The sequence below is a fragment of the Bubalus kerabau genome, unplaced genomic scaffold (genome assembly GCF_029407905.1).
Source record: "Bubalus kerabau isolate K-KA32 ecotype Philippines breed swamp buffalo unplaced genomic scaffold, PCC_UOA_SB_1v2 scaffold_40, whole genome shotgun sequence".
NCBI classification, from domain to species: Eukaryota; Metazoa; Chordata; class Mammalia; order Artiodactyla; family Bovidae; genus Bubalus; species Bubalus kerabau.
The window spans coordinates 2,769,930-2,792,275 of record NW_026577894.1 but is presented as its reverse complement, the minus strand read 5'-3'; the positions used below and the strand labels follow the sequence as shown (position 1 = coordinate 2,792,275).

General features: G+C 46.1%; 1 long non-coding RNA gene across 2 annotated transcripts; it reads left to right on the top strand.

Annotated features, from left to right (window-relative positions):
- Window positions 1–2: 2 nt before the first annotated feature.
- Window positions 3–14,622, top strand: LOC129640747 (uncharacterized). 2 transcript variants are annotated; one of them, XR_008708947.1, is made up of 2 exons: window positions 3–88; window positions 13,662–14,622. It is a non-coding gene; the product is annotated as an uncharacterized LOC129640747 (long non-coding RNA). The 2 variants fall into 2 exon arrangements; XR_008708946.1 differs by lacking the exon at window positions 3–88 and adding an exon at window positions 171–285.
- Window positions 14,623–22,346: the final 7,724 nt, after the last annotated feature.

Here is a 22,346-nt window from a genome sequence, read left to right as displayed (position 1 = left end):
TCAGGACTGGGGCGGTGACCAATCAGGGCCCAGGGCCGGGCCTCACACTGGAATCAAGGGAAGAGGAGGGCTGGTTCTGCCGGAAGGGGTGAGGCCGGGTGAGGTCAGGCTACAGCTGTGGGAGGGGAGTGAGTTCAGCCTGGGGCAGTTGGTGGCCTTCCTGCGCCCCGTCAGGGCAGAGCCGCCGGCCTGAGAAGGAGGGCGCTGCTGAGCCCGGGGGTTGAGAGCGCCGGTTCCTGCTGTGGTCCCGGAGCTCCCCTGAGACCGGAGGGAGGCCATCTGCCCGTGAGTCCTCTCCTGCTTGTCTGTCAGCTTGTTTGAACCACACTGGATTTTCTGTCCAGCTGGCTACGTGGAGACCCTGGAAATGCTCCTATGTGAATTTTGGCTGGCTTCAGGGAAGAAATGCCAGATGACACTGGGAGACTCCAGTTTAATCTGGATTCAGGTCATGTCTCTTGAAAGTGAAGTGAAAGTCCCTCAGTCGTGTCTAACTCTTGGCAACCCCATGGGCTATACAGTCCATGGAATTCTGCAGGCCAGAATACTGGAGTGGGTAGCCTTTCCCTTCTCCAGGGGATCTTCCCAGTCCAGGGATTGAACCCAGGTTTCCTGCAATGCAGGAAGACTCTTTACCAGCTGAGCCCCAAGAGAAGTCCAAGAATACTGAAGTGGGTAGCCTGTCCCTTCTGTAGCGGCTCAGCGTTCCCAGCCCAGGAATCAAACCAGGGTCTCCTCATGGCAGGAGGATTCGTTACCAGCTGAGCTATCAGGGAAGCCCAGTATTTCTTAAGGCCAGCTATTCATTGATATCTCTTAAGGCCAGCTATTCATTGATATCTCTTAAGGCCAGCTATTCATTGATATCTCTTAAGGCCAGATATTAATTGTAGGATTAATTAATTGTAGACCCTAATTAGTCTTCATGGGATTAAGCTGGCAACCTGCTAAGGTAGCAATTGATGTCCTTTATCTAGAGGACAAAATGGGGGCTCACAGAAGTGGGTAACACAGCTACAGTAAGGAAGTGTGTACCTAGACAAACCCCCCAGATCTTCTGTTAGAACTCAGGGAAGCCATGTGGTGTGGCTTGTCCATGTGACGGGGGCTAAGGCACCCAGCCCACACTGGATACTGTGGGGACCTGACTTGGTAACTGCCTTCTGGCAGCTCTGAGACTCACAAAAGCAATTTGCACTGAAGAGAGGAGGGACACCTCTCTTCATCCCCCCCACCACACCCTCCGGGTACTCCCACACCCTGCCCCCTTTCTCTTTCTTTGTAAGGGAATAAGTGTCACGCTCATGTGACCACATTGGCTGTCCACTGTTCACGAGCTACCACCTGGAGCTGCTACCGGAGAGGCCAAGAGCCTTTGCCCCCGAGTACCTCTCTTTGCTTTGCACTGTGGGGGCCCTCCTCCACACCTGCACACCAGAGGCCGTTTCTGAGGCATGCAGGGACCCTCCTTCAGTTTGCAACAGGTTGCATCCATCGCTGTCCTTTCAGTGCTTCCCTTGACACTCAGCTCCTGAGCTCCTTTGTCTGCATTGCGGCCCACCTGGCTGCCACGGGAGGGACAGAGCTGACCATGAATCCAAAGCTCAGATCTGACGGGCAGGAATCTGTGTATAAAGGGCCTGATTAATCATGCTGTAGAGGCTGTAGTGGGCTCCAGGGATCCGTAACCAGGGCTTGGGCCAAAGTGACTCCACAGCTGTTTTAATGCCTGGGGAGGGTTCTGGCTACAGTGGGGGTGGGGTGAGTCTCCTGAGGTTCTGAAGGCCCACTGTGCAGGTTCATGGCACACAGAGAAGAGAAGGCGGAGTCCTTTCCTGGAGCTGGTGGGCTGCGGGCACAGCCATGGATGACCAGGAGTCTGCATCTCACTAGGGGCCGAGGCTGGCGCTGAGGGAATCCTCAGTGAGGATTTTTTTCCTTAAAAGCCATCCTAAGTGACTTCAGCTCCATTGCTTTTTTGCCAAAAACCTACAATGATCCCAAGAGCTTTGTACACTCCAAGGGTGGTGACTGGACGTGGAGCCCAGCACAGACCCAAGTCAGTCCTGCCCTGAGTCCCACGGGCCGGCCACACCATCCCCCTTCCTTGGCCTGGCTTTCTTCTGCCAGGACCCCCAGAATGGTGGAAAGGCAAGTGTGGCCTCAAGCTGAGGGGCCCAGCCTGGGCTCCAAGCCCCTGGGGGTCCCCTTGGGACGTCTGGTGGACCTAGTTCCCCCTGCCGTGGGGCAGCTCTCTCTCGGGGACTGTCGTGTTTCTTTGCTTTCTGTTGTGATGGGGCACCCCAGTTATCTCGGGGCGATGGGAAGTCTGTTGGTGTTACATGCTCCCGCCTTAGATGGGGAAACGTTATTGCTGCATTGACGCTGCTCACTCGATACTGGGAATCTGTTAAACACAAATGGCAAGGGGAACAGAGCAAAACAGAAAAAGAAAAATAGAGAGTTGCTGGGTTGCCTCAAGTCTCACCTGTGATTAAGAGTGTGTACAGCCTGCACGTGAACCCGGGTTCCCACACCTGCCAGCTACCAGGTGCCAGGTGCTGATTTTAGACCTCCAGCTTCACTAAGGAGTCATTGACAGATACAGTTTGTGTGTATTTCAAGTCTACATTGTGATGACTTGATGCCCATAGACGTCGTGGAATGATTGCCCCACATACGCATCGCCTCACATGATTAACTCTGTGTGTGTGTGTGCCTTTTATGTTATTCTTATAATCCATGAACACAATACAGATAGCTCTCCATTTTTTTAGATCTTATTTATCTTAGAAGTTTATAGTTTGCTGTATGTCTTGCACGTTTAATTAGATAACTTGATATTTTCAGTGCCATTATAAATTCCTAATAGAGATAGAATTGACTTTTCTATATCCCCTTGGTAAATCCACTTACTTCAAATCATTCTAATTGTATTTTTTTATGTATACACAATTATGTCTGCAAATAAGTTCTTTTTTTCCCCTTTGCAACTGTGATAACCCTTTCCTTTTTCTTGACTTATTGTATGGACTAGGATCTCCAGTACAGTGGTGAACAGAAGTAGTGAGAATAAGTATCCTTGTCTCTGTCCAATTATCAGAGGAAAAGCTTTCACTATTTCACCATCACACAGGATATTAGCTTTTTTGTAGATATTTTTATCAAAATATGTAAATTCTTCTCTGTTAGTTTACTAAGCAGTTTTTTCTTAGTCATGAGCTAAAATTATTACATTAAAAATTCTTAAGTTTATCTTCTGCAGATTTTGAAACAGGTGATTTTTCTTTTATGTGGTGATTTAACTTTTAAAAATTTTGTGATTCTAAAACAACCCCAACCTGATCTCAATGTATTCTCCTTCAGTTGGACTTTATTTCTTAGTGTTTTATTTAGGATTATTTCATCTGTACTCAGAGTCTGTAATTTTACTTTCTTGTACTTCTTCCTGGTTGGATTTAGTATCAAGGTTATGCTAGTCTTATAAAACAAGGTTGGAGAGTGTTCCTTGTTTACTGCAAGAATTCCTGTGAGATGACTGTTTTCTTCCCTAGAATTTTGGAAGAGTTGATTGGCAAAACCAGTTGGTTTCATTGTGGGGAGGCTTTTAATTTCAGATGTAATTTTTTTCATGCAAATAAAATTTTCTCATATTGTATGTCTTCTTGGGTCTATTTCAGTAAAGCATTTCCCCCCTGCTAGGAATTTATTGAGATGAGCAGACTCTCCAATTAGTAAGTGAACTGTGGTTCATAATATCTTTCTTATCTGCAAGATGTGTTGTCTCTCCCCTTTTAAAAATCCTTGATGCTGGTGATTTGTGCTTTGTCTCTTTTTCTTAATAAGTCTTTCTAGGGGTTTATCAGTTTTATCATTCCTTTCAAAGTGCCAACTTTTGGCTTTCTTTTTAAAGAAACTTCATATTTGCTTTCTGTTTCCTTGTTTTCTGCTTTTTTTTTTTTTTTTTTCCCATCTGCCTTGTGTTTCATTCGCTATGGTGTTTTTTCTGGTTTCTTGGGAGAGAGGCTTAATTGATTTTTAGCCTTCCTTCTTTTCCAGTATACGTGTTTAAGGCTTTAAGTTACCCTCTAAACATAGTTCGCTGCATCCCACAAGTTTGAATAAGCCAGATTTTCATTATCTTTTAAGGAAAAGTATTTTCTAATTTTCATTGTGTTTTTTAAAATTATTAATCAGGAAATTCTTCAAGCAGTATGTCATTTAACTTCCGAATGTTTGGGGAGGTTTTTCTAGTGACCCTTTTTTGATTTCTAGCTTAATTCCATGAAGAGCCCTGTCTTCGTCTTTTTGGGCTACTGTTATAAATCCCGTAGACTAGCTGATAAACAACAGAAAGTTGTTTCTTGTAGGCCTGGAGGCTGGGGAGTCCCAAGATCACCAGCAGGTGCCTTGTCTGGTGAGGCCTGTTTCCTGGTTCCTAGACTGCCTGCTTCTTCTCCCTGTTCTCGCAGCACAGGAGCCCATTCCCCCCTGGCCTGACCCCTCCCAGAGTGCCTGCCTCCTAGGATCATCACCACCTGCCGGGTGAAGTTTGAGGGCCCATAAACCGTCAGCCCGTTGCAGTCCCTAAGTATACCCTGCATTATTTCAGTCCTTTGAAATAATTTGAGCTTTCCTAATGGGCCAATATATATTCTTTTTGTTATATGTTCGTTGGGCTCTTGAAAATAATATGTATCAGTGGGATGCAATGTTCCATGTGTATCAGTCAGATCAGGCTTGTCACTCATGTAATTCAGATTCCAGTAGCCACGTTGAGTAAAAGCAGAAGTAGGTGAAATTACCTGTAATATATTTTATTTTAGCACACATAAAATATCATTTCAGTGTGTAATCAACATGATAAAACCTAATGAAATAGTTCACATTATTTTTTTCATGCTAAGTCTTTAAAATCCAGTGTGTGTTTCAGGCTTGCAGCGCATCTCATTGTAGAGCCAGCCGCATTTCAGGTACTTCATGGCTGCAGGTGACTACATACCAGGGGGCCGTTCCATGAGAGATGTGTCTTTAACGTCTCCCACTGGGATTATGAACTCGGCTGTTACTCCTTTTCTATTTCTGTCAGTTTTTATGTATTGATATTTTGAAGTTATGTTATTAGGTACATTCAAATTTAGAATCCTCATTTTCTTGCTAGACTGAACTTGTGTCAGTATGAGATGCTCCTTTTTATCACTAATAATGCTTCTTTCTTTAGAGACTATTTGACAGTGATATTGCCACATCAGTTTTCTGTCCTTGTTGGCCTAGGTATCTTTTAGGTTCACCTGTCTAAAAGATATTCCATCTTAACATGTAGCTCTGTGAATAGTGTACAGTTTTCATTGGAATCAGTTTGACACTTTATCTTTTAATGAGAGTATTTGCTCTGTTTATAATGTTGATATTCAGTGTGTAGACACCATGCTGCTGTGTGTTTTCTGTTTGTCCCACCTAGTCTGTGTTCTTTGCTCTTGCCTTCTTTTAAAGCTATGAAGTGTTTCTCTAGTTCTGTGCTCCTCTGTCAGGTTGTTAGGTGCACATTTGCAGACACAGCATGTGTTTTACACTCAAAACTAACTTAGTACTTTTACTGCCTCCCTGACTCGACTGTTTCCTCCTGTCACTGTTACACTTTGAACTGTTAGATATATATTTGGCGTTAACATCATTGTTTTGTAGAGTTAATATTTACCCTCACAGTTACCTCGTTGTTGGTCTCTACTTGTTTTTTGTATTTCCGTCAGAGACTACTTTTCTTTTTCCCAAAGCACTGCCTGAGTATTTTTTTAGTGCATGTGTGTGGGTGATGAGTTGTCTCATTTCCATTTGCCCTCAAAGTCTCTATTTTGCTTTCACTTTCGAAGAGTATTTTTGTTGAGTATAGAATTCCAGGTTGGTGGTTATTTGTTTTTCAGCATTTTACAGATGCCAGTCCATTATCTTCTGACTTCCTTGTTCTTGGAAAGTCAGCTCTCAGTGTTGCTGTGCCACTAAAAGCCACACCTTTTTTCCTCTGAGCGCTTGAACATGCTCTTCTTGCCTTAGGCACCTGCAGAGCTGCTGAAACCAATGTGTGGTTTCATCTTTGAGTCAGTGGTCTGATTCTTGAACCAACTCTTGCCACTGTCCCTGTCAGCCAGTTGAGTCGCTCAGTATCTGACCCATTGCGACCCCATGGACTGTAGCACACCAGGCTTCTCTGTCCATCACCAACTCCCCGAGCTTGCTCAGGCTCATGACCATCGAGTCATTGATGCCATCCAACCAGCTCATCCTCTGTTGTCCCCTTCTCCTCCTGCCTTCAGTCTTCCCCAGCATCAGGTTCTTTTCCAATGAGTCAGTCCTTCACATCAGGTGGCCAAAGTATTGGAGCTTCGGCATCAGTCTTTGCAGTGAATATTCAGGTCTGATTTGCTTTAGGAGTGACTTGTTGGCTCTCCTGGCAGTCCAAGGGGCTCTCAAGAGTCTTCTCCAACTCCCCAGTTCAGAAGCATCAATTCTTTGGCGTTCAGCCTTCTTCATGGGCCAACTCTCACACCCATACATGACTACTGGAAAAACCATAGCTTTGACTAAATGACCTTTGTCGGCAAAATAATGTCTCTGCTTTTTAATATGCTGTCTAGGTTTGTCATAGCTTTCCTTCCAAGGAGCAAGCATCTTCTAATTTTACTGTCTACAGTAATTTTGGAGCCCCCAAAATAAAGTCTGTCACTGTTCCCATTGTTGCCCCATTTATTTGCCACGTAGTGATGGGGCTGGATGCCATGATCTTCATTTTTTTGAATGTTGAGTTTTGCCAGCTTTTTTACTCTCCTCTTTCACTTTCATCAAGAGGGTCTTTCGTTTCAACCCCTGGAGGCATTTCTTATTCCCCTTTCTCTTTTCTCCACCATGAGAATCCCCATTTATACTTTTTAACAACGTAGTTTAACAAGGGGCTCCTTCACTATATTCTATCCTTTTTTTCTCTCTTATATATATTTTTTACCTGACCCATCTTTCAGTTCACTGATCATCTCTTCAGCTATGTCCAATGTGATGTTAAGGCCAGAGACTGAGTTCTTAAATTCAGTCACTGTTATTGTAAAGTTCGAGAGTCGGTTTTGATTCTCAGAAATTTTTCCTTTTGTCAAGTATATTTTTCAACAGGTGACATTTGCATCTGATACCTCTAGCATACCTCTGATATGCTGATATACATCTGATACCTCTGGATCTGGTTCAGTTTTTTTTTTTTCTCTTGGTCCTGTTTGTTGTTACACCCTCTTTTGGTTTTTTGATTGCATGTTGGACATTATGTTTGGAAAACCCTAGAGGTTCTGAGTGATGCTGTCTTCGCCAGAGTCTCCTCTGACACAGACCTCCAGTGGGGACAGAGCTGTCTGTTCACTCAGGGCCTGATGGACTTGAGGCTGGGGGTTCCTTGTAAGCTCAGTCTCAGCAGCCTTCACCCACCTTTCCCCCCGAGCCCAGGGAGGAGCTTTCCCGCGTCTCCATCTGGAAGCCTGGGCTGCCTCCCAGGGCCGCCCTCTTCTCAGCAGGTCCTAAAGCCCACCATCTGTCTCCTGAGCACCACGAGGTGACAGATAGTGCTCAACCAGTTTGGGCAGAGTGTTGGGTCCATTTTCTGACATCCGAACTGATTCACTAGGCCTGCACTCAAATTTTTGTCTTCCCAGCCCAAGGAACCGTCCAGAGCTGTGTTATCCAGTCCCCTCCACTTGACTTTTTTCCTGCCTTTTCTTCGCAGAGTCGGCTTTGTTCAGATGGCCCGAGGGAAGGAGCGGGCCTCTCAGTCTTCAGCTCCCTCACTGGGCTTCCCTTTTGTTTGAAATCTCGGATTGTGGCTGCCTAAGGACCTCTTTTTAAACTGTGTTTAGCTTTTCTAGTTCTCGGTAGGCTGATCTACAAGCTGCTTGCATCTGTCACTGGAAGTGGGGACACCCTGGGTGTATTCTGTCATCTGAAGCCACATGTAACAGTCACAGTACTTGTATTGATCAACTTTGATACTGGGGAAAACAAGAACCAGGTGTCCTTGCTTAGTACCCACGGTTGTGTTTCTGGTCAGAATCCCCAGCTTGCCCGGGCTGTTTCAGTGCCACGTGAACTTGGGAAGGAGGTGGAGCAAGCAGCCCACACGGCCTGGACACAGAGGAGCCGGTCTCCCCTCTGCCCTTGCCCCTGGCGGCCCAGGGCAGGCCTTGCGATGACGGGCTGCTGGTGGTGGAGGCCAAGGCTGAGGAGGGAGGGGTTACGTGACCTGTATTCTGTGACATGGTCACATGTGGGTTTTCTATTTCAGTTTGGAAAAATGACTGCTTTTAGTCTTCCCTCCAGTTTCACTTTAAGGTGGAAAATGAAGATTTTATTCTTAAAGTTGAGCACAGTGATTTTACAGTCTTTTTGAAAGCAACAGTTGAGGTTTTAAAAACACAGCTCAGAGAACTCCAGTAGATAAAGCCAAAAAAAGAGAACGTGTTCAGGGTGAACTGCAGGCAGGACCCCAAACTGTACTCTGTCTCTCCCAGAGTGTGTAATTCGTGAGATGGGTGGATATAGGACCCCAAGCACCCTGGGGACCGAGGTCCTCAAATGACAGCAGAGGTCCAGGCTGAGCCAGGAGAAAGTGGCCTGTGCTCTGGCTAGTGGAGAGCCGCGAGGGTGGGAGTGGGGCCAGGAGAGGGGTGGGAGACTCGGGGGCGGAGGGTGGTGCAGCACCTGGTGGGCTCTGGGAGGCGCTGGCTGTCGCGGCTCGAGGCAGGGACACCCCTGAACCTCCACCTTGCAGCCCCCACGGGGCAGAGTCGTCTGACAGCCCAGGGTCGAAGTTAAAAGGGCGAGTTCACAGCAGGTTGAATGAACCCCTGTACCCACTGTGGGTTCATTTTAAGTGCCTGGAGCGAGGTTGGTCAAGCCCTTGCTGAGTTCGAGTGAGGGAGTCAGTCAGGGAGGACCGAGCTCAGGGTGAGAGTGAGGGGCAGCTAGCGTGGTGAGTCCTCCTCAGCCGGGTGGGTTCTGGGGACGCCCTTGAGTTCATGGGTGCCCTTTCAGTAGCCTCACTGGAGGCTTGTTTGGGGCTTAAAGGGGGGCAGAAGCCCACTTAGAAGATGTGCTCATTCCCAGGGGTGGTGGTTTCTGAAGGAGTTCATACTGGTCGGTTCGACTGTGACCCAGTACCTTGCAGGGTCATGTTTGACTGGGGGCCTGAGCCACGGGCACGGCCTTCCTTCTCCCGCACCCCACACTCACCTGTCGTCTTTTTGGCAGCCCGTCCCCCCTCTCTGCACCCTTGAAGGTGGGCCTGAGCCCAGCCCCCCTGTTACCACAGAGCCCCTTGTGACTGAGTGGGTTCCGATTCCGGGCTCGTAGGAGACGTGCTGGAGGCAGAGCCTTCATGCCATTTCTCCTTGAGACAGTGGTGCTAGTGGTCATAGTGTGAGAGCAGCGGTCATAGTGTGGGAGCGGTGTGTGTGAGAGTGGTGTGTGAGAGCAGTGTGTGTGAGAGCGGTGGTCATAGTGTGAATAGCAGTGGTTGTAGTGTGAGATTGGTGGGTATCCTGCCGTGAAACAGCAGTTGCCCCCGAGCGGGGGGCTGCCCCCATCCGCGAGGATGGGTTGCAGCAGGGCCCACCTGTGGGCGCTTTTTCAGTGCTGCAACCCCAAGGCAAAGGCCAAGACAAGGAAGAACTTGGCCTCGGCCCAAGTCCTGTAAGGAGAATGGCCTGAGGGGATGTCAGGATGCATTTAACAGGAGGCTTCCTGTGTGCTGTTTTAGATCTGTCAGGAATTCTCTGCTCCTTATTAATTCCTGAATACTCAGGAATTAAGAGGAGAGGCAAGCCTCTCCCGAGGGCTGAAGAATCCAGGCATTTCCTTCATTAATTTTTCTATACAATGATAAGTACCCTCTTCCTTCTTGTGAACCATACGGTAAAAGTGACTGCTTACAACTCTCTCTCTCTTTAATATGGATCGCCTATGTTTTGTAAGTCTAGAATTTTAATTTTTATCTTTGCTGAGAATAACTACCTTGTAAGACAGTATGTATTTCCACATCATGTTGATTAAAACACCTTTGTTCCATCAGAGCTCTGGTCCCCGTGTCTTTCTTTCTCTCTCTCTCTATCTCTTTTTCAGGCTGATCCCTTGGAGCTCTTTAAAGGCTCTCTGAGTTCACTTTCCTGCCCGGGCTTCTAAGACCCTCTCGAGAAGGCACTCTGTGTGTTCACTCCATTGAGAGGGCACCTGAGGCCTCCGTGAACAGAGCAAGTCCCGTGTCGGGGGCTTTATTGGCTTTCTGCATAAGCCAAGGACTATCAGCCTCTTTCTGTCCCTTACCTTCTTATCGTCAACTCCGGACCACCAAGTTCTGGTCCATTAAAGGACCTCAACAAGTGGCACCCAGAACAGGGACTTGGTACACGTAGGCAGATTCTTGGACGGAGTGACCGCAGGGCCTATTGAGGCCAGTAAGTACTAAGACATGGGTAAAAAGGCTGGAAAGCCCCATCACTTTTCTACTTTACTTCATCACTTATTTAAAGTTCAGGGATCTAAGGAAATGCATGCTGATTTTTTAGCTAGATTAGAAACTGCTATTTCCCGTAGTGTATTTGGAGAAGCCAAAAGGCAACTAGAGAAATTATTTGCTTTACAACTCTCTCTCTCTTTAATATGGATCGCCTATGTTTTGTAAGTCTGGAATTTTAATCTTTATCTTTGCTGAGAATAACTACCTTGTAAGACAGTATATATGCCCACACCATGTTGATTAAAACACCTTTAATTACTTGCAAATTACTTGCATTATGTGATAATGCAAATCAGGGATGTCAAAAAGCTATAGCTCCAATTCGTGAGAAAGGGACTATTGATTATTTCAAGGCTTGTCGCAATCTAGGATTAGAAACTCAAAAGATGCAAATGGTAGCTGAAACAATAGCTGCTGCCTTAAGAAAGGGAAATAAAGGATGCTTTACATGTGGAAATAAGAACCATTTAAAAAGGGATGGCCCTAAGAAAGCTTAAAAAAAAAAGAAAAGAAAAATATATAAAGATAAAAGACCTCCAAAAATCTGCCCTCGCTACAGTAGAGGAATGCATTGGGCTAAAGATTGTAAGTCTAAATCTGGCATTGAAAGGAAATCTATTCCATAAAACTGCAAGCAGGGACCCCCCACGTCCCCTTCAGCAAAAACCTGAGACAAATTCCATCTTTTACCTGAAACCCTCAACATCTGGCAGTGTTGCCATCGATATACCAGCTTTGGTTTTAGATACTATGAAGTTAACGAGCTCTACTTAAATTCAAATTCACGTGAACTGAAAAATATTAAATATATATAATTATTTAAATATGAATATAATTTAAATATAGTTGTTTGCTAATCTAATTAAGACATGTCTTAAGTCATCAACATTATATAATACTTTTCTTATGCCTAGGTTTAAGGTAAACTAAATTTGTCAACAAAAAGGTAACTCTTTATATATATATATATATATAGATAGATAGATAGATAGATATATGTATGAGATAAAAACTTTTGGATAAACTGTTAAAAGTAATTATAGTTTTAATAGAATAATCTATTATTATAATCTGTTATTATAATCTAAAATAGTCTCTTAGGATTAGAATAACTTAAATTTCTAGAGTTGTACTAAAACTAAATAATAAAAGTTTATTAAACAGCTAGGTCATTTCCAAATAAAATAAGATTTTAAAACATTAATTACTAAACATTAAATTCCTCTTACAAAAAGTTTTTCTTACAGAAAAACTAAAGAGATTTTAAACTATTAATAAATATATTTTATAATGTATAATATATTGATATATATAAATATAAATATATTCACCAATCTATAAAATGCTAATATACAAGACACTTCATAGTTGCTAAGGAAAAGTGAGATATATGCTTTTAATAAAAAGATATAAGATATGACATACTGAGATATACATCCCACATTTTCCCTGGGGGCCACTTCTCATTTAACAAACAATACAATTATTAAAATAACTTGGAAGAATGACGAGCCTATTTGGACAGAGCAGTGGCCCCTCACGAAAGAGAAATTACAGGCGGCTAAGGAACTTATAGATGCACAACTAGAATTAAAACATATTGAAGAATCTTGTTCTCCTTGGAACTCTCCTATTTTTGTCATAAAAAAAAAAAAAAAAATCTAACAAATGGCGTCTCCTAACAGACCTTAGAAAAGTTAGTGCATCTGTGAAACCTATGGGTGCATTGCAACCAGGACAAGATTGCTTTTTTAATATACCTTTACACCCTTTAGACCAATAGAGATTCGCTTTCTCTCTCTCTTCTCCTAATCATATTAGACCTCATGAACGGTACCAATAGACTGTACTGCCACAAGAGATGATGAATTCTCCCACCATCTGTCAGTACTACGTAGCCAAAACCCTTGAGCCTGTGAGAAAGCAATTTCCTAACTTTCTTGTTATTCACTATATGGATGATATATTGTTTTCGGCTCCATCTATCTTAAACACTGAACACATGTTTGATGTAGCTCAACTATGCTTTAAAAACTCTAGATTAATCATTGCCCCTGAAAAAATTCAAACCTCTACACCTTACTATTACTTGGGGTTCGTTGTTAATAGGCAACACATTACTCCCGAACTAACTCAGATCCGTGCTGATAAATTATCAACCTTAAATGATTTTCAAAAGCTCTTAGGTGATATTAATTGGATTAGACCTTCTTTAGGCATTGCTAATTATCAACTGAATAGTCTATTTAGTACTTTAAAAGGAGATCCTGATTTAAATAGTCCTCATTCACTTTCTCAAGAGGCACGAGAAGAACTCTGTTTGGTGCAAAATAAATTACAAAAACAATTTCTTACTCGCATCAAAATAGATTTACCTCTAGAATTGTTTATACTCCCCTCTAATTCTCCCACAGGACTTATTGCCCAACAAGAACACCCAGTAAAATGGATCTATACCCGTTTTATGGAAATAAAGTCACTTACACCCGACCTTGATTTAATTGCTCTAATCGTTATCAGTGGAAGAATTAGGACTAAAACTCTAATTGGCTCCGATCCTCATAAAATTGTAATACCTATCAATAAATACATATTACAGGTATTCCTTATAATCCACAGACACAAGACATAGTCAAAACAAACACATCACACACTAAAGTTACAAATAAAAAAAAATTTTAAAAGGGGAATACACAGGTACACTACTGTCTTCCTTATCTAAAGCAGACTTTACTAGGTTCTAACATTTTCTAAACCTATAACTATTGTTACTACAGCTTTATTTGTTTTAAATTTTTTAACCTCTTCTTAAGATTCAACCCAAGGGGGCCCCCGGCATTCAAAATGGAGATGAAATAAGAACCCCAGGAAGAAGAAATTCCAATACGGGCCATGTCTGCTCCAAAAATCTCCAGAAAGCACCACCCTCGGCGGCATCACCCCGATGATCTCCTCACTTGGAGACAAATAAAAGCCCTACTAATCAAGCTGAAAATTTGGTCTCTCAACAAGGGTTGCCTCCGAGTCCTGAATACATTCTCCTGGCAATGCTCAGTCTTTTGGCCTGTGCCTCCCCCTGCTCAAGCTCAGACTAACACCCAACCCCCCTCTATTACAGGTGGTCGAATGGACAGAGAGAGGACCAATCATTTCAACTAATGACTCTATACATATGCTTTCTCCCCTAGTACATGAAAGGGCCTTCACACCCTGGGCAGGAAAGAAAACTAATTAATATTTCTTTAGGCTATGAAGTCCTTCCCTTGTGCATGGGCCCAGCAAAATTGTGCATAAACGTCAGCCGACAAATTTGGGCTGACAAACTTGGGCTTTCGTCCTGCCTCCAAAAGAAGACTTTCAGACACTGCTTGGATTATTTACTGCCCTTTCTTCGTCTGTAAACCATGTTTATACTACTGAAACTTTAGGGAAAGAGTTAGGGAAAGAACAAAGAACTTTATGCAAAGGGTTTACATATAAAAACTTTACTTATACTCCCATTCCTTGGGACAAATGTCAAACCAAATCAAGAAAATCAATGTTTGTGGCTAATCATACAATTGTTGATTGGGGACCCCATGGTATGTGGTTATCTGACTGCTCAGATGATATTAACAACACTGTGTGTGATATGGAAGGTCACTGACACTATGATGGAACATTACTATGACAAACGACTTCTTGAGTGGCTTGACCGTGGATTAGCCCCACCTCCTCCTAAGATCGTCCTCGATAAACAGAGTGGGTCTGAACAATGGGCCATTTGGAAACTTGCTGCGAGCATCAGAGCACCGAAGAACTTGGAACTTGGACCGGACATTTCATAGGGACCAGTCGTCATAGTAACTATTTCTTTTGCTACAGTCAGTCATATTTTATACAGGCCTGTGTCCCACTTCCTTTTGTTATAGCCATAGAAAATTTACAATTTAATAAGACTTTTACGTTCTGTAACTTGTATTAATTGCAAACTATATACTTGTATTAACTCCTCTATTTCTTTAAGCTTTTTGTGTTATTCCTGTTCACGTCAATCATAGTGCCTACAACTGGGAACAAATCAAATTTCATTTACAAAATATACGTGATAATGCCTCTCTGAATGTACAATTACTATAAAAGAAAATCTTTAAAACCTTTTCTAAAAATCTGCCCTCTTCCCCTAATTTGGAAACCTTAGCTGAACAAATTACCTGGGCTAGACCCACGAGGATGGTTTCAAAGTATTACCCACAGTATCGGGTCTGGAACTGTAGCTTTGGTGATTGTCTTGATAATTATATTTGTTGTTTACCATCGCCTTTCTATAAGGTTGGTTAATACTAACCAAACTCATTTGGTCAAGACCTTTTTTTGACAAATTTAATAAAATAGAGGGAATTGTCAGGAAGCATTTATTTATTTATTTATTTATTTATTTTTAGGAAGCATTTAACAAGAGGCTTCCTGTGTGCTGTTTTGGATCTGTCAGGAATTCTCTGCTCCTTATTAATTCCTGAAGAGGAGAGGCAAGCCTCTCCCGTGGGCTGAAGAATCCAGGCATTTCCTTCATTAGTTTTTCTATACAGTGATAAGTACCCTCTTCCTTCCTGTGAACCATACGGTAAAAGTGATTGTATACAACTCTCTCTCCCTTTAATATGGATCACCTATGTTTTGTAAGTCTGGAATTTTAATCTTTATCTTTGCTGAGAACAACTACCTTGTAAGACAGTCTATATGCCCACACCATGTTTGATTAAAACACCTTTGCTCCATCAGAGCTCTGGTCCCCGTGTATTTCTCTCTCTCTCTCTCTCTCTCTCTCTCTCTCTCTCTATCTCTCTTTTTCAGGCTGATCCCTTGGAGTGCAGAGGCTCTCTGAGTTCACTTTCCTACCCGGGCTTCTAAGACCCTCTCGAGAAGGCGCTCTCCATCTTCACTCCATCGAGAGGGCACCTGAGGCCTCCGTGAACAGAGCAAGTCCCGTCTCAGGGGCTTTATTGGCTTTCTGCATAAATCAAGGAATATCAGCCTTTTTCTCTCCTTTACCTTCTTATCATCGACTCTAGACCACCAGGTTCCAGTCCGTTAAAGGACTTCAACAAGCTGAGAGCAGCCAGGGACTACGCCCATCGGATTGGTCCTCACCCAGTGAAGCATTGGGGTTGTGTTTCATTTTGTTAGCATAGTTGTGGGCCCTGCTGGCCAGGGCATTTTGGCCTTAGTGGGCAGGATCGACCCCAGCAGTTTACCTTGTAAGAGGTTGTGCAGGTGCCACGTAGAGGATGGGCGGGGGCCCCACAAGAAGGGAAACGCTGGCTAGAGGAGTCACGGGGGCATGTGGACTGAGCTATCAAGTCAGTCCTTGAAGCAGAAAGGCTAAACCCTTTACATCTCCCTTCTTCCAAGGAAAGAATACACTGGCTGGAGGAGTCTCTGGGGCATGAGGATCGAGCTAGAGAGTCAGTCCTTGAAGCAGAAAGGCTAAGCCCGTTAATGTCTCCCATCTTACAAACCACAGAGCAATGTGTCCAGTGTTTTAATGACGGGTACCTACTGCTTACGTGTATGACATACACCCTCATAGCTTCACATGTCTACTACATGCCTCTTACAAGTGCTGGGCACTGTTCTGGGTGCTGGACACCCAGTATATAGTAGGGGATACGTAGCCCAGGATCTTTCTGTTTCTGCAAAGAAAAACAGAAGAACGAAAGACTCCGTGTGGTTCAGCTTGAGCAAGTTCACCACGTGGACGGCCCTGCGTGCATGTAAATTGTGGTAAAATACATATAACATAAATTTTACATTTTAACCAGTTGACTGAATGACTGGGTGGCTTCAGTGGAGTCAGGATAACAGATGGCCTTGGGGTGCCATCTGCCTTTGTCCCAGAGGAACACTCCAAAGCTTGGTGGCCTTGTAGACCTTCCCTTTATTCTTCACTCTCCCCAGTGGCTCTAGGTCATTGGTCTGTGTGTCATTTAAGAATCTCTTTATCCACTTTGTTGTTAGGTTTATGTTTTGGAAAGCTTCTCAGACGTCCCTGGGTCTTGAGAAGGCAGGCTTGGATTCCGGGTTCTCCCCTGCTGCGTGCCTGCCAGGTCGAGGTGGAGGCCAAAGGCCAGTCTGAGTTGTGGTGGTCTGTGTGGTCTTGGGGTCAGTGGACCCCCTCTTCTCTGGAGGGGCAAGGAGATCCTTTGTGTGAAGCCTGGAGAGACTTGACAGGGTCAGTCTTCACAGTCTTGCTCTCTTTTTAATTATGTTTGCATTTAGTTTCTCATTTAACTGTTTTCTAGGAGTTTCCAACTCCTAGTGTAGAGCTCAAAATATGCAGGGACCAGCTTCTTAAAAGAGAAGGAGAAATTGCTGAACTGAAAGCAGAAAGAAGCAACACCAGGGTCAGCAGGGGGATTCTCACGTGTTGACATTTGCCCCACGTGGGTCACCGCTAGCCTCTGTGTTGCTGTCTTTAAACTCTGTCTGATTTTCAAGTCATTTTTCACATCTTCCCACTGAGAAGACCAGGGTGGATCAGTTTGTGGTTCTCATACCTTACTTCAAATTTATGATGAGAGCTAATGTAATTTTAGTACCTTTGAGAGGGGAGTTCTCAACTTACATTTTTGTCCATGCTACACTTTGTGTGGGATCTTAGTTCCCCAATCAGGGATTAAAACCCATGACCCCTGCAGAAGGGTGGAGTCTTAACTACTGGGCCCCTGGGGAAGTCCACTCTTAACTTGAGACTGAACTGGCAGGATTCTAACGTGCCTTAGCATGTTTCCAGCTGTAGCGTGAGGCTGAAAGGAGTTATCGGCCCTGAAGTCAAGCATGAGGTTGAAAGTGCCCCTTTGGCCCTGCCCTGCAGCTGCTGTTGGAGCACCTGGGGTTACTGGTTGCCCGGTACATTCCATCCTTCCGGATTACAGTGGGCAAGCGGCAGGCACAGTGCCCAGCTAACATGACCAGCGAGGTGGAGATGCTCAGGGCACTGAAACCGCTGTTTGAGCACCACAAGGCCCTGGACGAGAAGGTACCAGCCACCCATCCATCCTGGATTTGTACACTTAGTGCCTTGTTTTGACCTCACCGATTGCCTGGAAGTGCTGTGTTCCTTCCCTCTCAAAACAAGGCTAAGGCTTCCTTTCCCCCTTAGAGACTCTCCTACGGCTCTCTAAGCCATGAGGAAGACCTGACTAAGGTGATTGCACTCAGGAAGTCATAGAAAAGCAGTCACAGGAGGAGAGCCAGTTGAAGGAGCGCCTGGCAGCCCTCTCTTTCCACGTTACAGATCTGGAGGAAGACCTGGACACGGCCAGGAAGGACCTCCTCAAGTCCACGGACACGAACACGAAACTGCAGTGGGACATCCGCGAAGTGAGTGACGGCGGTCGTGTCTGCCTGAGGTGGACTGTGGGTCCCTTCTTCTCCCGGTGATCTCAGCCTTGGGATGGCTGCGTGAGTAAGAGCAGAGCACTGCAGAGACCACAACTGGCTGCCTCCCCACCTCTGCGTCGAGCTCTCTGGGGTAGAAGAGGCCTGGTCCAGGCAGTCCGTTGGCAGTGGACCAACACGAGGGCAGCCCTGGCACTGTGCTGCCCCCTGGGTGTGGACTCCTCCTTTCCACAAGTTCTAGGGGGCCCAGTGTGCTCCTTTTGTAAAAAGTCATTCATCCATTCATTCATTTCTTGGCGTATAGTGGCTTTACACTGCTATGCCAATTTCTGCTGTACAGCAAAGTGAATCAATCATCTATCTATCTATCTATCTGCCTCTCTTTTAGATTTCCTGCCCATTTACTTCACCACAGAGCACTGAGTAGACTTCCCTGTGCTGTACACTAGGTCCTTACTCATGGACTTTATGTGTAGTATCGGTACTGTATATATGTCAACCCCAGTCTCCCAGTTCATCCCCGCCTCCACCTGCCTGTTGAATGCTGAAATTTCCTTCTGATTCCCTCAGACGAGTCTGGTGACATCTGTGGAGCCCGTTCTCTCAGAGAGATGGGAGCATGCTGTGTGGGCTCTGCTGAGGCAGCCTGCCTGGCCATCTTCTCTAGTTTTCTGAGGTTCCGCTCCTTGAAGGGATGTGTGACAGTGATACCGGCGGTCAGACAAGTCGTGGCGTCTGCTCACCCTGGGATCCTCAGGCCCCAGCTGTGTGACCATGTGGAATCATAATGTTTCTGGCGGTCGTGTCTGCGGGGGTCATGATTTATGAGAAACATCCCGGGGATGTGGCGCTGCTGGGGGAATCGTCCCCACTGCCAGCCAGCCAGCCAGCCAGCCACCCTGTCCTTCTGGTGGGAAAGTGTTGCCCCGCGCTGCCAGTGGGCAGTGGCTGGGGATGGAGAGTCAGGCGGGGTTGTGCTGGCGCGGCTGTTGGGAGCATTTCCCGGAGCTCCGTGAGCAGCTGTGGGGCCTTCCATTGGTGGGCGGCCTGCGGTGTCAGGTGCGCTCGCAAACCCTCCCAGAGCAGGGTCACTAACAGCCGCCAGGGGGCGCCCTTCGCCCGTGATCTTCCTCTTCAGGCTTGGTTTCTCCTCTCCCCTGGCATCTCTGCTGTCAGTCCCAGGTTGGCCTTGTAGTTCGACCTTTCGTCTTCGGAAGCTCTGCCTCTAAGGAGGCTAAACGGTTCGAACTTCCCTCCCAGCTTAGGAAGGTAGAATGTGTGCCTCGCGCGTCCCGCACTTGGCGCTGCCTGCTGCCTGTGCTGGCTTGCCACAGGCAGTCCGAGGAGGGGGCGCAGCGGCCGCGGTTGCAGGGCCGGGGCAGGGGGAGTACGTCTCCTCTCACCAGCTGGTCACCAGCACCCTCCGTGATCCAGGCGTCACACACAAAGCCACACAGGCTGCGTGAGCAGGCATGCGGGCATGCCCCCCACGAGCCCGGGGCCCGTGGTCCACACAGAGCATGGCCCACTTGCCGCCCGTACAGTCACAGCCCGCGTGCCGTCAGGACAGGGTCCTTGCGAGCGGAGCTGACGCTGTTCTTGGCCAACAGGTGGGAGAGAGTCACGGCAGCATCGATGATAGGCTGTACCAGATGGAGGCCCAACTGGAGGAGAAGAACAAGGAGCTGCAGCGGGTGCCTGTGCTGATGGGGAGGCAGCGTCTGGGCCGGAGATGAGGCTTGGGTGGGGGCCAGTGCTGCCTTTCTTCACTGCTCCCTTCTCTGCCTCCAAGTGTGTGCCTGTGTGGCCCCATCTGCTGATCTGGGCACCCACCTCCTCGGGAGCAGGGCCAGAGGTGGTCGCCCATAGGCAGTGGGCAGGAGCCAGGGCCTCCCCACATTCAAAGAGGCTGCTTGTTGCTCTGACCAGCCAGTCCGGGGAGCTGCTTGGGATACAGGTGGACCTCACGACTGCCCCTCAGACAAACCTGGGGTGCCAGCCCGGGGCCCATGAAACTGAAGGCATGGCGCCCAGGTGTGGAGCCTGCTTGCCTCGGACGTGGCGCTGGAGTCCCACATGCCAAACCGCTGGTCCAGACACGGTGTGTGTGTAGGATGGCTGCCTCTAGACAGGAGAAGCGCAGTTGCGCTGCGACAGAAGGCGCGTCAGGAAAGGGTGATGGTGGAGGCTCGCGTCACCGAGTCCTGAGAGAGGTTTCCTGGAAAGGTTGGCCACACGGTGATACAGACCATTCAGGAAATGTAGTGGGGATCCCGGGTCCAGCCTCACATGTCAGTACTGTCCCCACCATGCCTGTGTTCTTGGGCCTGGACTGCAGAGCCTCAAAGATGGACTCCCAGGGGGCAATGGTTCTGACTCCCATAGTGAGCTCTGTGGTGAGGCGCCCTCCCGGCTTAGGCAGAGAGCTCAATGGCTCCCGATCAGGGGTGCTCTTCCTTACTTTCAGAACTGCTATTCAGAGGCTGTTGAGATCAGGATGCTGTTTATGACTAAGCCAATTCAAAGTCAACTTTTGTTTTGCTTTAAAAATCTTTGAATGCCAATGCCTTATTGTGGAAGCTGTGACAGGTTTTGTTTCCTTGGGCTCAAAAATCATTGCAGACGGTGACTGCAGCCATGAGATTAAAAAATGCTTGCTCCTTGGAAAGCCATGACAAGACATAGACAGCATATTGAAAAGTAGAGACATCACTTTGCCGACAAAGATCCATATAGTCAAAGCTATGGTTTTTCCAGTAGTCACGGATGGGTGTGAGAATTGGACCATAAAGAAGGCTGAGCCCTGAAGAACTGATGCTTTCGAATTGTGTTGCTGGAGAAGACTCTGTTCTAACAGAAAATAAACTGTTTTTAAATGTATTATAATGGAAAATTTCAAACAGGCACAAAAGTGGTTGGAGTAGTATAATAAATACCCATGACCCGTCAATTAGTCTCAGCAATTTTTAACACAAAGCCAATCTCAAGTAGATCATTCTTCTGTCTTCTCTCCATTTTTTTTTTATACGGTAGGTTCTAAAACAGCTTTTTAAACCTTGAAATTGATGCTCATTTTATAAAACACAGCCTTGCCAACTTTGTTATTACTTTAAAAATTGCTTGAGGTAATTATTTCCAGTTTTTTAATATGAATTTTCATATTGGAAAAGACCCTGATGCTGGGAAAGATTGAAGGCAGGAAGAGAGTGGATGACAGAGGATGAGATGGTTGGACGGCATCACCAACTCAATGGACATGAGTTTGAGCAGATGCTTAGCAATAGTCGAGTTACATTTTCCTTATGGCTAATCCACTGCTGTAACACGTATAGCATTTCTGGTTTTGAACACTGAATGTGTTTGCATTATAGTTGGGTTTAGAGTGTGTGGCCATTATGTGTGGTTCAGAATTCTGAGTAGTCCTTTCTGGGATCACCCGAAAGCTGAGACAAAGCATGAGCCCTTCACGTGGACTGTGCTGTGCATCAGGAAGATAATACGAGCCACCTACACAATCTAAAATTTCCTAAAACCCATCGGGCTACTTGACATCCTTCTTTCACTGTGAGTCTTGAAATCTTCTGTGTGATTTCCACATCTAGTGTTGCACCAGCCTGTCTCACGTGCCCAGGGGCGGCACGAGGCGAGTGACTGACATGGCCGACAGCACAGAGCTGCCAGGTTGATTCGAGTGACTCGGAAACTTGGCCCGTTTGACTTGTTTTACCCCATGAGGAAGTGAAGTGGGCGTAGAGGAATGAATGTGAGGAATGCCCAGGAATGCAGGTGAGCTCCATGGAGACCGTTTAAAGCAATGAGAGGAGTGAGGGCAATAGAGTGAGTCGTGTCCCCCTGACCCGAACCCCCCGCCTGAAGTCCAGCTTCTCTCTACAGACTTCATCGTTGTTAATGGCTTGCCATGTTTCCTCCAGAGAAACCTTTTCTACACCTGAGATGGAACTTCCTCCTCATTATGGTTTATGGGTGAATATTGTTCTGAGTGTTTATATTTTCTAGGGACACCTAGAGAACATTTTCTCAGAATTAAAATGTTCGGAGTTGATACCTACTCACGTAACCTGTTCTGCACATTTCGGTGCAAGTCATTTTGCATCCGGAAAGCAAGCGGTGCAGGCTGTGTCATTTGCTGTTTCGTAGGGCCAGCTGATTCTAAACCTGGAAACCCTGAGAGCTGAAGTGGACCAGACGAGACTGCGAGGGGCTCCCTTCCACCACAGGTAGGCTGCTCCCCCGGGCAGCTCCCCTCAGCGCTGTCGAGTGTGACAAGGGCCTGTCTGGTGTGTGGACAGTATGACTGGGTGTTGCTCATGGTCGCACCTCAAGGAGCCTGTAGCTTCGTGGCCAGCGAGAGGGAAGAGACAAACATTGTTCCTTAGGGTCAAACTTGGTACCACGGAGTGGT